Source organism: Elephas maximus, chromosome 5 (genome assembly GCF_024166365.1).
Source record: "Elephas maximus indicus isolate mEleMax1 chromosome 5, mEleMax1 primary haplotype, whole genome shotgun sequence".
In the NCBI taxonomy this organism is placed as follows: Eukaryota; Metazoa; Chordata; class Mammalia; order Proboscidea; family Elephantidae; genus Elephas; species Elephas maximus.
In genome coordinates this window covers 153302428-153320266 of record NC_064823.1, presented here as the reverse complement: position 1 = coordinate 153320266, position 17839 = coordinate 153302428, and the positions used below count along the sequence as shown (strand labels likewise).

Here is a 17839-nt window from a genome sequence, read left to right as displayed (position 1 = left end):
TGTGTATCATTTTTCAGAAGAAAACCTAAACAATTGCTGCCTCCCAGAGATGCCAAACGAGATTGTGAGTAGCCTGGAAACGTGCCATATGAACATAGCTACCTATTGCTGCATAACAGATTGCTCCAAAACATAGAGTTTTCAAACCAAAAGTGTTTACTACTTCACACAGTGTCTCCAAGTTAAGAATCAAAGTCAAGAATAGCTTCACTGGGCTCACTGAATGCATGGCAGACCTCCAGGATTCATTTATTTTGTCAAATGGAGGGGACCTATTCTGAGCAATCATTTCTAAGGGACCTGCAGTTGGCATTGACCTGGGTACTCCTACTTCTATGTGGGTGTCTTCCAACATGGAAAAGTGGACATAGTTGCAAATGATCATGGCAACCAAGCCACCCCAAGCTATGTCTCTTTTACTGTTACTAAACAATTAACTGGTGATGCCACAAAGAATCAAGGTGCAACAAATCCCACTAACATGGATTTTGATGCCAAACATCTGATTGGACAATGATTTTATGATGTTGTTGTCCACTCTGATATGAAGCATTGAATTTTTATGGTGGTGAATCATTGAGGCAGGCCCAAGGTCCAAGTAGAATATAAGGGAGAGACCAAAATTTTCTCTTGAGGGGGTGTCACCTATGGTTCTGACAAAGATGAAGGAAATTGCAGAAGTTTACTTTGGGAAGATTGTTACCAATGCTGTTGTCACTGTACCAGACTACTTTAATGTCTTTGTCAGGCTACCAAAGATGTTGGAACCATTGCCGGCCTCGTTGTGCTCAGAATTATCAATGAGCCAACTGCTGCTGCTATTGCTTATATAAAAAAATTGCTTTTGGCTTAGACAAAAAGATTGGTGCTGAAAGAAATGTGCTGATCTTTGACTTAGGGGGTAGTGTTTTTTAAGTGGCAATTCTTACTATTAAAGATGGAATCTTTAAGGTCAAATCTATAGCTGAAGACACTCACTTAAGCAGAGAAGATTTTGACAACCAAATGGTCAACCATTTTGTTGCCAAGTTCAAGCTAAAGCGTAAAAAGGATGTAAGTGAAAACAAGGGACTATCTGTTGCCTCCTCACTACTTGTGAACATGCAAAGCACACTCTGTTCCAGCATCCAGGCCAATATTGAGATTGATTCTCTCTATGAAGGAACCAATTTCCATACCTTCATTACCCATGTACAATTTGAAGAATTGAATTCTGACCTGTTCTGTGACACCCTGAACCCCGTAGAGAAAGCCCTTAGGGGTGCCAAGCTAGACGAGTCATCCATGGCATCGCCCTGGTGGGTGGTTTTGTCCATATTCCTAAGATTCAGAAACTTCTTCAGGATTTATTCAATGCAAAATAATTGAACAAAAACATCAACCTGCTGAGACTGTTGGTTATGGTGCAGCTGTACAGGCAACCATCTTATCTGGAGAAAAATCTGAAAATGTTTTCCTATTCTTGGATGTCACTCCTCTTTCTCTTGGTATTGAAACTGCTGGTGGAGTCACGACTGTCATCAAGTGCAATACTACTGTCATGGATTGAATTCTGTCCCCCCAAATTATGTGTCAACTTGGTTAGGCCATGATTCCCAGTATTGTGTGATTGTCCTCCGTTTTGTGATTGTGATTTTACATTAAAGAGGATTAGGGTGGGATTATAACACCCTTACTAATGTCACAACCCTGACCCAATGTTATGGGAGTTTCCCAGGAATACAGCATGAACCAGCTTTTATCTTACAAGAGATAAAAGGAAAGAGAAGCAAGCAGAAAGTGGGGACCTTCTACCACCAAGGAAGGAGCACCGGGAAGAGAGTGCATTATTTGGGCCTGGGATTCCTGTACAGAGAAGTTCCTAGTCTAGGGGAAGATTGACAAGGAGGACCTTCCTCCAGAGCCAACAGAGAGAGAAAGCCTTCCCCTGGAGCTGATACTCTGAATTTGGATTTCTAGCCTACTAGGCTGTGAGAAAATAAATTTCTCCTTGTCAAAGCCATTCGCTTGTGGCATTTCTGTTACAGTAGCGCTAGATGACTAAGACAGAATTTGGTACCCAGAGAATGGGGTGCTGCTCTAACAGATACTTAAACTGTGGAAACAGTTTTGAAATTGTGAATGGATAGAAAACACAGAAGGAAGTAAGGAGAACTGTTAACACCAGAGAAGGTGCAGATAGTGAGAAAGGGCAGAAGTGAACTGGCAGCAGCTGAACCAGGAGCCTAGCACCAGACTATGCTGGAGCCGATGCATGGAGTGAGAGAGCTGAGTGCCTGTGCACAAGAGGCTTCCTGGTGGAGTGAGGTGCCTCAGGCACTTATTGGTGGAGCTACTGAGCTTTGGAACACTTGCCCCAGCAGGGCAGATGTTAGCATGAGGCCTATGGGCCCAGAGGCCAAGGAACAAAAGAAGTAGAGCTGCCTCAGTCTCAAAAGGTATGGTCATGGCCTCTGGGGTTTCAAAGGGTGGAGCCCTGGCCTCTGTTGTTTCTAAGGGTGGAGTCACTACTCAGATGGACTAGGAGAATGGTGCACCTAAAACTGAAGGATCAGAGCTGCTGTCTCAGTGGGCCTAGAAGGAGGAGCTGAAGCCCAGAACCAAGGGGCATCCACTCAGAATTTGGGGAGTGTGGCCAATACCCAGAGTCTGGAGGGCAGAGCTGTTGTGTAAATGGTCTCAGAGAACAGAGGATTATTTTCAAGCTTTAAGAGCTAATGTAATGTATTCTGCTGACTTGCTTGGTGCCTGATATGCCTTCATTCCCTCCAATTTCTCCTATTTGCAATGGAAATGTCTAGCTTGTGCCTGTTCTGCCATTGTACTTTGGAAGCAGATAACTTGTATTCTAGATTCCACGGATGAAGAGGAATTTTTGTATTTTGGACTTGGAGTTGATTTAAGACTTTCACCATGATATGATGAGGTGAATGCGTCTTATATGTAGCAAGGGCATAAATTTTGGGGGGCCAAAGGATGTCATGGATTGAATTGTGCCCCCTAAAAATATGTGTCAACTTGGTTAGGCGATGATTCCCAGTGTTTTGTGGTTGTTCTCCATTTTGTGGTTGGAATTTTATGTTAAAGAGGATTAGGGTGGGATTGTAACACCCTTACTAAGGTCACATCCCTGATCCAATGTAAAGGGAGTTTCCCTGGGGTGTGCCCTGCATCACCTTTTTTTATCTTACAAGAGATAAAAGGAAAGGGAAGCAAGCAGAGAGGGAGGAACTCATACCACTAAGAAAGAAGCAGAGTCCATCTCTTTGGACCAGTGGTTCCTGCATGGAGAAGCTCTTAGTCTAGGGGACAATTGATGAGAAGGACCTTCCTCCAGAGCTCACAGAGAGAGAAAGCCTTCCCTTGGAGCTGACACCCTGAACTTGGACTTCTAGGTTACTAGACTGTGAGAAAATAAACTTCTCTTTACAACTAGCATTCCTACCAACAGATGCAGACCTTCACAACCTACTCTGACAACCAGCCTGCTGTACTTATTCAGGTTTATGAAGGTGAGTGTGCCATTACCAGGGAAAACAACCTGCTTGGCAAGTTTGAACTCACTGGCATACCTCCTGCACCCTGTTGTGTTTCTAAGACTGAAGTCACTTTTGATATTGATTCCAATGACATCCTCGATGTCTCTGCTATATTTGAGAGTACTAGAAAAAAGGACAAGATTACTTATCATCAACAACGGCCACTTGAGTAAAGAAGACATTGAGTGTATGATCCATGAAGCTGAGAAATAAAAAACTGAAGATAAGAAACAGAGGGACAAGGGGTCCTCTAAGAATTCTCTTCAATCCTATGCATTTAACATGAAAGCAACAGTTGAAGATGAAAAAATTTGATGCAATACCAATGATGAGGACAAACAGAAGACTCTTGACAAATGTAATGAAATTATCAATTGGCTTGATAAGAATCAACAAAGAAGAGGAGGAAGAATTTGAACATCAGCAGAAAGAGCTGGAGAAAGTCTGCACCCCCATCATTACCAAGCTATCCCAGAGTACCGGAATCATACCTGGAGGAATGCCTGGGGCCTTCCCTGTTGGTGGAGCTCCTCTATCTTGTGGTGCCTCTTCTGGACCCAGAACTAAAGAAGTTGATTAAGCCAGCCTGTGAGCATAGACACCTTAGCATTGTTTCACAGGAAAAAAAAAATAAAGGACCTAAATTTGTAGCACATTCACTGGCAGTTTTAAAAGTTACACTGCTATACTAAATTTCTGGGTATTTTCAATACTTGAATATGGAATATTCATAGGGAAAGAAAGTAATATTGTAATTTATTAACACTGTGTTGTAAGTGGAAGATGCAATGTGTTAAATTAAACTGCATTTAAAATTGGCAAAAAAAAAAAAAAAAAGAAAGAAAGAAAAGAACAGCTTAGCTGGGCACTTCTGGCTCAGGATCTCTCACAAAATTGCAATGAAAATACCGGACAGATTTCAGCCATCTAAAGGTTTGCCTGGGGCTGGAAGATCTGACTCCAAGACAGCGCACTCATATGGATACCAGTATGTGCTGGCTGTTGACAAGAGATTTCAGCCCCTCCCCATGTGGACTTCTTATGACATGAATTTCCCCAGAGCAAGTGATCCAATAGAGAAAAAGGCAGACTATTTCAAAGATTATTCCCACCAGTTTGCCCATATTATCATTATTTAACCTAGAATTTCTCAACCTGAGCACCATGGGCATTTGGGGCCAAACAATTCTTTGTTGGGGGAGGGGGAGTGGGCTACCTTGTGCATTATAGAATGTTTAGCATCATTCTTGATCTCTTCTCAATTGTGCCAACAAAATAATTCTCCAGACGTTGTTGAATGTCACTTAAGAAGCAAAATGGTCCTTAGTTAAAGAAAAACTGAGCTATAAACACAGTCACTGTCTCTGATTCTGGAGGAAAATGCTCAGCAAAATACCAACCAATTTCTAAGAAAGAAAGAGCTGAAAGGGCCACTTAAAAATAAATAAATAAAAAGTGAAAGTCATTTCTAGAATCTATGTCATCTCATTCCAGACTCCAAACTGAAACTTGATATCATATCACCAAAAATATTGACTGATCTTTTCTGAAGGTCTGATACAGAAATAAGTCCAAAAGGTAAACAAGTGAATGGTACACGGTCTCAGTCATGAAGAAATTGCCATTTTCTGTTCATTTTCTAAAGTTCATCATCTCTTATCACTCACATTCACCAAAACTCAATAAAGAAACTTAAAGTAAAAAGTAAACAAATAAAATTATTTGAAGAGAAATAATTTTTCAGTAATTCACATACCCTCTAATTTTTTTTTTTTTTTTTTTAATAACACAGATTTGTCCCTCAAATGTTTTCATGGGAATGTTTCTATATCTTATACCAGGGTTCAAATTATAATAAGTAGCTTATAAAAACATAGACGATAGAATCAGGGTGACCTATCAAAGTAAAATAGAAATTTAGACCAGATAACATAGCCATAGCAATAATACCAACAGTAACAATAACAATCATAAACAATAAAAGCTGGAGAAAGATAAAGAATGCAAACATATCAGTCACAAAGCCTCAGTTGGTTATTTAATGCAGACTCAAATTTAATTTTGAACTTCCTGAAGACTAAAGTGAAATGGGAGATATAATCAGCTCTAGTATTTTCACAGAAATATTTTGTACTGTATAATTACCATCAGAGGTTTATTTCCTCCTTCCTCACCAAACCATTGATAAAAGCTGAACTGAAGTGTAAGGGGAGCAATTTGTTTTCTGAGTAGAAGATTGATGACTGTCTGTAGCTACAATTAGCTTGGATTTGTGTATTGGTTTGTCAGTTATTTGTATTTCAACTTCAGGTAAAAAATTAAAAAAAAAAAACTTTTTAGAGGTGGGATTATGTCTACTTTTCTATGATAGAGATTGATTGAAAAGAAGTTTACAATTAAAAATGCCAGTTCTAACCAAAGTGATCTACAGATACAAATTCTACAGACATTTTTTAATGAGACAGAGAAACAAGTTACCAACTTCATATGGAAAGGGAAGAGGCCTCAGATAAGTAAAGCATTATTGAAGAAGAAGAACAAAGCGAGAGGCCTCACACTACCTGATCCTGGAACCTATCATACCACCACAGTAGTCAAAACGGCCTGGTACTTTTACAACACAGATACATAGACCAATGGAACAGAATTAAGAATCCAGATATAGGTTCATCCACTTATGACCAGATGATACTTGACAAGGGCCCAAAGTCAGTTAAATGGGGAAAACGTAGTCTCTTCAACAATTAGTACTGTCATAACTGCATATACGTCTTCAAAAAAAATGAAACAAAACCCATACCTCTCACAATGCAAAAAAAATAACTCCAGATGGATCAAAGACCTAAATATAAAATCTAAAATGATAAAGATTACAGAACAAAAAAATGGGGACAACACTAGGAGCCCCAATACATGCCACAAACAGAATACAAAACATTATTAACAATGCACAAATACCAGAAGAGAAACTAGATAACAGGGAACTCCTGAAAATCAAACACTTATGCTCATCAAAAGACTTCATGAAAAGAGTAAAAAGACATCATATAGACCAGGAAGAAATTTTTGTCTATGACATATCCGATCAGAGTCTAATCTCTAAAATCTACAAGATGCTGCAAACCTCAAGACCAAAAAGGCAAATGACTCAATTAAAAAAAAATGGACAAAGGATGATGAACAGGCACTTTACCAAAGAAAGAATTCAGGCAGCTAACAGATACACGAGGAAACACTCATGACCATTAGCCATTGTTGTTGTGTTGTTGTTAGGTGCTGTCGAGCCAGTTCCCACTTATAACAACCCTAAGCACAACAGGACTAAACACTGCCTGGTCCCGTGCCATCCTTACAATCATTGTTATGCTTGAGCTCATTGTTGCAGCCACTGTGTCAATCCACCTCGTTGAGGGTCTTCCTCTTTTCTGCTGACCCTGTACTTTGCCGAACATGATGTCCTTCTCCAAGAACTGATCCCTTCTGACAACATGTCTAAAGTATGTAAGATGCAGTTTCACCATCCTTGCTTTTAAGGAGCACTCTGGTTGTACTTCTCCTAGGACAGATTTGTTCGTTCTTTTGGCAGTCCGTGGTATATTCAATATTCTTCACCAACACCGCAATTCAAAGGCATCAATTCTTCTTTGGTCTTCCTCATTCATTGTCCAGCTTTCACATGCATATGATGTGATTGAAAATACCATGGCTTGGGTCAGGCACACCTTAGTCTTCAGGGTGACATCTTTGCTCTTTAACACTTTGAAGAGGTCCTTTGCAGCAGATTTACCCAGTGCAATGCGTCTTTTGATTTCTTGACTGCTGCTTCCATGGCTGTTGATTGTGGATCCAAGTAAAATGAAATCCTTGACAACTTCAATCTTTTCTCCGTTTATCATGATGTTGCTCATTGGTCCAGTTGTGAGGATTTTTGTTTTCTTTATGTTGAGGTGCAAGCCATACTGAAGGCTGGGGTCTTTGATATTCATCAGTAAGTGCTTCAAGTCCTCTTCACTTTTGGCAAGCAAGATTGTGTCATCTGCATAATGCAGGTTGTTAATGAGTCTTCCTCCAATCCTGATGCCCCCTTCTTCTTCATATAGTCCAGCTTTTCAGACTATTTGCTCAGCATACAGATTGAATAGATATGGTGAAAGAATACAACCCTGATGCTCACCTTTCCTGACTTCAAACCAGTCAGTATCCCCTTGTTCTGTGCGAACAACTGCCTCTTGATCTATGTAAAGGTTCCTTATGAGCGCAACTAAGTGTTCTGGAATACACATTCCTCACAATTTTATCTGTAGTTTGTTATGATCCACACAGTTGAATGGCTTTGCATAGTCAATAAAGCACAGGAAAACATCCTTCTGGTATTCTCTGCTTTCAGCCAGGATCCATCTGACATCAGCAATGATATCCCTGGTTCCACGTTCTCTTCTGAAACTGGCCTGAATTTCTGGCAGTCCCTTTTCCATATGCTGCTGCAGCTGTTTTTGAATGATGTTCAGCAAAATTTTGCTTGTGTGTGATATTAACAATATTGTTCCATAATTTCCACATTTGGTTGGATCACCTTTCTTGGGAATAGGCATAAACATGGATCTCTTCCAGTCAGTTGGCCAGGCAGCTGTCTTCCATATTAACCATTAGAGAAATGCAAATAAAACTACAATGTGATACCATCTCACCCCAACAAGACTGGCATTAATCCAAAAAAATACAAAATAATAAATGTTAGAGACATTGTGGAGAGACTGGAACACTTATATACTGCTGGTGGTAATGTAAAATGGTACGACCACTTTGGAAATTGATTTGGCACTTCCTTAAAAAGCTAGAAACAGAAGTACCACATGATCTAGCAATCCCACTCCTTGGACTATATCATAGAGAAATAAGAGCCATCACATGAATGAATATATGCACACCCATATTCATTGTGGCACTGTTCACAATAGGAAAAAAAAAAAAAAGACAGAAACAACCTAGGTGCCCATCAATGGACAAATGGATAAACAAGTTAAGGTATATTCACACAATGGAATACTATGCCACAATAAAGAACAATGATGAACCCACAAAACGTCTCATAACGTGGATGAATCTGGAAAATATTATGCTAAGTGAAACTAGTCAGTTGCAAAAGAACAAATATTATATGAGACCACTATTATAAGAACTCAGGAAAAGGTTTAAACACAGAAGAAAACATTATTTGATGGTTATGTGGGTGAGGAGGGAGGGAGAGTGGTATTCACTAACAAGATAGGAGACAATTATCTTAGGTGAAGGAAAGGATAATACACAATATAGGGAAAGTTAGCATGACTGGACGAAACCAAAAGCTAAAATGTTTCCTGAATACAACCAAACAATTTGAGGGACACAGTAGCAGGGGTAGGGGTCTGGAGAACATGGTTTCAGGGGACATCTAGGTCAATTGTCATGATAAATTTTATTAAGAAAATGTTCTGCATCCCACTTTGGTGAGTGGCACCTGGGGTCTTAAAAGCTAGGGAGTGGCCATCTAAGATGCATCAGTTGGTCCCAACCCACCTGGAGCAAAGGAGAATGAAGAACACCAAAGATACAAGGAAAGTATTAGTCCAAGAGACAGAAAGGGTCACATGAACCAGATACCCCATCAGCCTGAGACCAGAAGAACTAGATGGTGCCCAGCTACCACCAGCTACTGCTCTAACAGGGAACACAACAGAGTTGCTGACACAGTAGGAGAAAAGTGGGGTTCAAACCTCAAATTCTGGTAAAAAGACCACTTAATGGCCTGACTGAAAGTGGAGGGACCCTGGAAAACACAGCCTGCAGACTCTCTGTTAGCCCAAAACTAAAGCCATTGCCAAAGCCAGCACTTCAGGCAAAGATTAGACTGGATTATGACAGAAGATGATACTCATAAAACGTGTGCTTCTTAGTTCAAGTAGACACATGAGGCTAAATGGGCAGCTCCTGTCTGAAGGTAAGATAAGAAGGCAGAAAGGGACAGGAGCTGGTTGAATGGACATGGGAAATTCTGGATGGAAAGGAGGAATGTGCTGTCACATTACAGGGAGAGCAACTAAGGTCACATAGCAATGTGTGTATAAATTTTTGTATGAGAAACTACCTTGAGCTGTAAACTTTCACTTAAATACAATTAAAAAAAAAAGTTTACAATTGAAATTTTATTAGTATGCAACTTAAAAACAAAGCAGATTATTGCATGCCGGGGAAGGAGAAAAAGGACATGACTACTAGCGAGGATGGGTTTTTTTTTTTGGAGTGATAAAAATATTAGGGAATTAGTTATTACTTATATAAAGTGTTAAAAAGCAAAGATGCCACCTTGAGTGCTAAGGTACTCCTGATCCAAACCATGCTATTTTCAATCACTTCATGTCCTTGTGAAAGCTGGACAATGAACAAGGAAGAGCAAAGGATTGATGCATTCGAATTATGGTGTTGGTAAGGAATACTGAGTACACTATGGACTACCAGAAAAACAAACATATCTTTCTTGGGAAAAGTAAAGCCAGAGTGATCCTTAGAAAGGAAGACAACAAGACTTAGCCTCACCACTTTGGACATGTTATCAGGAGGGACCAGTTCCTGGAGAAGGATATCTTGCTTCGTCAAGTAGAGGGCCTGCAAAAAAGAGGAAGACACTCAGTGAGATGAATTGATACAACAATGGGCTCAAGAATAGCAATGATCATGAGCACACACAAGACCAGGCAGTGTTTCATTCTATTGTCTATATGGTCTCTACGGCTCAGAATCAACTTGACGACACCTAACAAGAACAGTTATTAGTGAAGGTTGCCTAGCTTCTTTAATGTAGCAATAATCACTAAATTGTACACTTTAAAATGGTGAATTGCTACGCAAAGCAATTTACAAATACAATGCAATCCCAATCCAAATACCAACAACATTCTTAAAAGAGATGGAAAAATTAATCATTAAGTTTACATGGAAAGGGAAGAAGCCCCAGATAAGTTAACATCATTGAAGAAGAAGAACAAAGTAGGAGGACTTCCAATACCTGACCTTAGGACCTACTGTCCAGCTATGGTAGTCAAAACAGCCTGGTACTGGTACAACGACAGATACATTGACCAATGGAACAGAATTGAGAACCCAGATGTAAAGCTATGCACCTGATCTTTGACAAGGGCCCAAAGTCCATCAAATGGGGAAAACAGCTTTTTTAACAAATGGTGCTGGCAAAGCTGGATGTTCATCTGCAAAAAAAGACCCACACACAAAAACTAATTCAAAATGGATCAAAGACCTAAACATAAAGCCAAAAACTATAGAGTTCATAGAAGAAATGACAGGATCAATGCTAGAGACCCTAATACATGAAATTGACAGGATACAAACCAAAGCCAACAACAAACAAACTCCAGAAGATAAGCTAGATAACTGGGATCTTCTAAAAATTAAACATTTATGCTCATTAAAAGACCTCAGCAAAAGAGTAAAAAGAGAACCTACTGACTGGGGCGGGGCGGGGGGGGCAGAATTAGCTATTACAGATCAGACAAAGGTCTAATCTCTAAATCTACAGGACAATCTAACACCTCTATAACGAAATGACAAATAATTCAATTAAAAAATAGGCAAAGGAAATGAACAGACACTTCACCAAAGAAGACATTAAAGCAGCCAACAGACACATAAGGAAATGCTCTTGATCACTAGCCTTTAGAGAAATACAAATCAAACCCAAACGAGACACCATCTCACCCCAACATTACTGGCACAAGTCAAAAAACAGGAAATAACAAATGTCGGAGAGGCTGAGGGGAGATCAGAACTCTTATGCACTGCTGGTGGAGAATGCAAAATGATACAACCATTTTGGAAAATGATATGGCACTTCCTTAGGAAGCTAGAAATAGAAATACCATATGATCCAGCAATCTTACTCCTAGGAATACATCCCAGAGAAATCAGTCATCACAAAAATAGACATATGCACACCCACACTCATTGCAGCATTTTTCATAATAGCAAAAGGATGGAAACAATTAGATGCCTATCAACAGATAAACAAACTATGGTATATACACAATACAGTATTACACAATGATAAAGAACAATGATGAATCTGCAAAGCATCTCATAACATGAATGAATCTGGAAGGCATTATGCTGCGTGAAATAAGCCCATCACAAAAGCATATATATTGTATGAGACCACTAGTAAAAGCTCGTGAAAAGGTTTACACACGTAAAGAAACAACCTTTGATGGTTATGCAGGAAGGGAGAGGTAGGGATGGAAAAACACTAAATAGACAACAGATAAGTGGTAACTTTGGTGAAGAGTAATATAGTACACAATACCAGGGAAGCCAGCACAATTTGTACAAGACAAAGTCATTGAAGCTCCATAGATGTATCAAAACTTCCCGAGGGATAGAATGAATTGCTGGGCTGAGGGCTGTGGGGACCATGGTCTCAGGGAACATGTAGCTCAATTTGCATAACATAGTTTATAAAGAAAATGTTCTACATTCTACTTTGGTGAGTAGCATCTGTGGTCTTAAAATCCTGTGAGCAGCCATCTAAGATGCTCCACTGGTCTCACCCTTTCTGGAACAAGAAAGAATGAAGAAAACTAAACATAAGAGGAAACGATTTGTCCAAAGGACTAATGGACCACATCTACCACATCCTCCACCCGACTGAGCCCTGTACAGTTAGATGGCGCCCGGCTACCACCACTGACTGCTCTGACAGAGATCACAACAGAAGGACCCGGACAAAGCTGGAGAAAAATGTAGAACAAAATTCTAACCCACAAAAACAAACAAAACAGACTTACTGGCCTGATGGAGACTGGAGAAACCCTGAGAGTATGGCCTCCAGACACTGTTTAGCTCAGTAATAAAGTCACTCCTGAGGTTAACCCTTCGGCCAAAGATTAGACAGGCCATAAAACAAAACGAGACTAAAAGGTCACAACAGCCCAGGGGCAAGGACTAGAAGGCAGGAGGGGACAGGAATGCTGGTAATAGGGAGCCCAAGGAGGAGAAGGGAGAGTGTTGACATGCTGTGGTATTGTTAAACAATGTTGTAAAACAATATATGTACCACCTGTTTAATGAGAAAATAGTTTTGTTCTGTAAACTTTCATCTAAAGAATAAAATAAAATGGTGAATTGTACATTATTTATACTTAAATTTAAAAAAATTTAAAAATGTATTAGTTGTATAAAGATTTGACAAGAAAAGAGTCAAATGAATAAATTAGAAACTTCTATTGGAAATAAAGGAAAAAAAAATTTTTTTTTGAGCATAGCACCTATTCATGAAAATAGCCAATCTTTTTTTTTCGTTCCTTTTCAGTCCTTTTACAAACTAATATGAAAACAGAACTTATGTTTTTTCTTTAATTGATTTATTTGTGGGGTGAATCTACTTATTGTTTTGCCATTTTATAGATACAATACTGTAAACATTCTAAGACAGAAGCTATTTGATACAATTCCCTTGTATCATGTTCACTGTCTTCCTGTTCATGTTTTTCATATCTTTATCATTTTGTTCTTCATTCTGAGTAATTTTCTATAATTTGTCTTCTAATTTATAAATATTCTCTTCAGCTCTATCTAGTCTACTCTTTGGCCCATCTAGAAGGTTTTGTTTTGCTTATTTCTGAGGGCTGCTTATCTCTGGCTGTGCTAAAGAAACACATTAGAGTCATTTAAGTGCAGGGTTTGGACTTGGCCTGATCTGGTTTTTAACCATAGATTAGTTACCCCCCAGTAATAGATCTGTGGGACCTCAGAAAATTATCAGAACTTATTTTTCCTTATCCAAATATGAGGTCACATTTGCCTCCCTGAGTTATTTTTAGGATTTGAGTTTGTGTTAATCTGGGTCCTTAAAGAAGATGTCAAGAGTGGATTCGATGTGCTAGGATTTAATAGGTGAAGGTCATGTGAGAGAAAATGAGACAGATGTGGAAAGGCTTTGAAACAAGTCTGACCCAATTGAAAGTGAGAAGGAAGGAGGCTAGTAGAAGCATTCTAGACCACCACACAGTTTGAGGATAGTTCAGCACAGCCATTATCAGGGATTCCTAAGTGAAAGCAGCCATTGACTGGGAGTCTCAAGTCAGTTAGCCATCAGAGGAGTCTCGTGTCTATAACAATAAACCTGGCTCTTTATCCCTCCCATGCTCAGTCATTAGCTGAGAGCATGGCCATGGGAAGAGTAGCCTCAGTGCAAATGTGGAGATGAATTTCATGGCACAGCAACTAGGGCCCTTGTAAGCTCCCTGTTGTTGATCTTTGAGGCACATTCTTATGGCTACTACACTACTGTTGTTGCTGTTGTTAGATGCCACTGAGAAGGTTCCAACTCATAGTGACCCTATGTGCAACAGAATGGAACACTGCCTGGTCCTGCACCATCCTCACAGTCTTTGCTATGCTTGAGCCCATTGCTGCAGTCTAAATGTTATTAAATAAGATAATATACATTAAGTGCTCACTGTATAGCCTGGACCAGTGCCTTTTACTTGATAAATGATCAATGAATGGCCACTACACTTATTATTTTCCAGATTGGCATGATGGAGATATGACATAGGAGTGTGGTGACTCAGTCCACTGCTGGCCCCGAAGTTCCCTTCTAAGGTTTCAATCAACACACTTAAATACCATCTAACTGGCATGTTTAACAGATCTCAGTAAACAAAATCCACAGAAGTTAGAGTATCTTGGAGTGGGATAGGGATGGGTTGATTATATTTTGGAAGTCTTACTAGAATAAATGATACTTGTTTTAGCCCTAAAGAATACTATCAGCAAGGGAAATACAGGCACACATGGAGGAAGTGTCTTGAGTATCTGGAAGATAATAATTCAGAACCTTTTTATAGCAAACATCCTGATGGTGGGTTTCTCCCACTGCACACTGGAGAAGTGCCTACAGAAAAGGAGTTGGCTACAGTCATTTGAGTGCTCCAAAGTGAATGAGCCAACAGTGGGCATTTAAAAGGCTCATCAGGGGCTCAGAGTAAATATTCACAACTTTGAGATCCAATGCTGAACATGCTTTCTCTGTGCTAAAGACCAATTTCTGCATGCTACCTTCCACGGAAAAGATGTTTCTAGCAGTGCGTTAGGAAACACACAGGATAGAGAAGCCCAAGATTTTTATATCAACCACAGATCTGCCTTCACAGCTTCATGACCTGTAGCAAGTCACCTAACTCCCTGAAACTTTCTCCTCTTTCCAACAGATGTTGGAGTTACTTGTCCTCTGAGGCTATTCCTGACAGACAAATGCTATGACTTTGCCCCTAGGTAATTACTAAAATAAGGAGACACTGAAGATATCTGAAACAAAAGCTACTTTCTTCCTTTCTGTCCTCTGGTTTTTATTTTTACTCCTGGGGGGAGAATATCATCTATTGCCATCCATCAAAGGTGAAAGTCATGAAACAGCTAATTGGTTTTGAATTTAGTCTCATCAGGGGGTCAAGAAAAAATTTGGATCAGAGCTGACAGTTTTAAGCTTGTCCTTAATTTATAGTCTTTGAAAAAAAAAAAGAGAAGTTGAGATACATTTGTCAACTGTAGAAGGGAAAGATCTCCCAGGTATCTAATTTGCCTGTCAGAAAATATGCTTGGCCATCAAGGTCCGCAGAAGTTTGAGTTTGTACTGAAAGTGATAGTCAGCACTCAGATAATAAAAGACTGAAAGGGGATATGGGCATGAATAACCCAGAATCAAAGGAGCAGGGGGTCCCTTCAAGATGATGGAGTTGGCACCAGTCTGGGTCACATTTTTCGTAGTTCTTTCCTGTCCACCTGCTGTGGGTGTGATTCTCTTCTCCCCCTCTCTTTTCCATGTAATGACCTTGCAAGTCATCCTTGTCACCAAACCTCACAAAGCATATAGGACAGGGAACATATGGACAGACTCCAGTCAGTGAAGGCTTATAACTCCCTTTGACAAGATTCTGACTCCAGATAAAACATCAGCTTCTTCCTTTCCAAACTCCCAATTGTCTGGAACACACATGCATTGAATCTAATAATTCCTTGTACCCCAGGCGTAGTCTGAGTTTCATGATTCAAAGAAGCATATAGAGAGGGGCGAAGCAGGGTAGGAGGGACTGGTGAGTTGGAAGTTAGAAAAAAGTGGACACCCTGGTGGCGTTAACATTAATTGGAGGTTGCCTAATAATGAATTCCTTGGAAAGGGGAGGATATCGCCCTGCTGTTCTTGTTTATTGCTGTTGAGTTCGCTCCAGCTCGTAGTGACCTTATGCATAACAGAACAAAACAATGCCCAGTTCTGAACCATCATCTGGATCATTACTGTTTGAGTCTATTTTTGCGCTATTATGTTAATCAATCTCACTGAGGGTTTCCCTCTTTTTTGCTGACACTCTAGTTTACCAAACATGATGTTCTTTTCTACTAATTTTTTTTTTTTTTTTTTGACATGTCCAAAGTAGCATGATGAGGTTTTGAAGTTCTTACTTTCTGAGCTCTCTTGGCTGTACTTCCTCCAAGGCCGATATCCTATGTTAACCACCGAGAACTTGCAGACACATTAGGTTAACCCTAGATTACTAATGTTGTCAGTGCTCCTATCAGATGTTACTGAAGTCCCTAAACATTAGCACTAAGACATGTGCTGTGACTATGCACGTACCTGAGTGTTCAAGGCTCAGGGAGGGCTGATTTCTGACGTGGATTCTTAAAGTCTCTTGATTCAAGTAGTATCCCCTCCTCCCAACAGCCCCCATTCAACTTCAATTGAGTTCAATTTAACAAACTTCTTTTTTTTTTTAAGTAAGAATATTTTCTAAGAGGAATGTTACTTTTACCACTTTCTTTTTCATTCCTGTTTGTTTACGCACTAAATTATTAGTCACTATTGAGTCAAAATTGACTCGACAGCAGTAGGTTTTTTTTTTTTTTTTAATTGTTATTACAGAGTAGCAAACGTTCTTTAGGCACCTCTCCTGTGCTAGGCACTGAGATAGATGCTGAAGATGAAAAGACAAGTAAGATAGAATCCCACCAGCTCATAAACTAGCAAAGGAGGCATTTGTAAGTGAATTATTTCAGTGTATTAAAAAAAAAAAATTTCTTTTATTGCTATAAGTTGCTATAAGTATTGATAAAGTTGAGTATTGTAAGCTTTGAAAGATAACACAAGTGGATATCCTAAAATGGAGAGATATCCCTTCTGTATCCATAAAAATGCACCTGAAAGGACATGAATATTACCATCTATTCAGCAATATCTTTGTGGGCCCATAAACCATAAACTTTAAAATTTTAAACTGAACTTTGAAGTTCAAGCAACTTTTTGATAGCCTCTATAAATACAGCAAGTTTTCTAAGTATAGGCTGCTAACTATCTTTTGAAGCCTTTTAGCTTAAGGAAAAAGACTATATTGACTTAGTACCCTTGGAATAATATGTCTTAGTTGCTGTATCTTCATATTTACTAATGTTCTACACTAGAACATAACTCATTCTCATCAGGATCCAGGTGCAGAGACTAGAGAGACTTGTGGAGCTGGAGATGAAGATAAGGGGATTGATTGAGAGGCAGGAAGACATAGCCAGAGAGAGAATGAGATACTAAGTCAACTGGAAGGTCAGAGGTTGAAATATCTACCGTCGTTAAGTTGATTCTGACTTATAGTGACCCTATAGAACAGGATATAACTGCCCCATAGAGTTTTCAAGGAGTAGCTGGTGAATTTGAACTGCCGACCTTTTAACCACTGAGCTCTTAACCACTACTTCACCTGGGCTCTGAGGTTGAGCTAAAAAAAAAACTTTAAACCTGTGGCTGTCAAGTTAATTCTGACTCAAAGAGACCCTATAGGACAGAATAGAACTGCCCCCCCTCCACACACACAGGGTTTTCAAGGAGCTCCTGGTGGATTCTGACTGCCTATCTTTTGGTTAGCAGTGCCATTCTTAACCACTATGCCACCAGGGTTTCCAGGGTTTCCATTAGGAGGTGATTGATATTGAGAGAGTTTGATTTTCAACTTTCCTATCTTTTAGAGCAAGGCAGTACATGTTAGCTGGGTTAATGTTCCTTTTAAACCTAACTCAAGATAGAAAATTTGTAGGTAACTCCTACACAGGGAGTTAGTCCTCCTAGCTAGGAGTTATTAGTCATTTTCACAACCCCACAAGGACAGACGATATTGTATAATCTCCCAGTCCTCTATGATTTGATATCAAAAAGAAGTATAGATGGCCCCACCTGGCTGTGCTAAATGGCCCTTAGAGGTTATTTAACA

At 39.6% G+C, this 17839-nt stretch overlaps 1 pseudogene; it reads left to right on the top strand.

Annotated features, from left to right (window-relative positions):
- Nucleotides 1-290: 290 nt before the first annotated feature.
- On the top strand, nt 291-4119 carry LOC126077593 (heat shock cognate 71 kDa protein-like; annotated as a pseudogene).
- Nucleotides 4120-17839: the final 13720 nt, after the last annotated feature.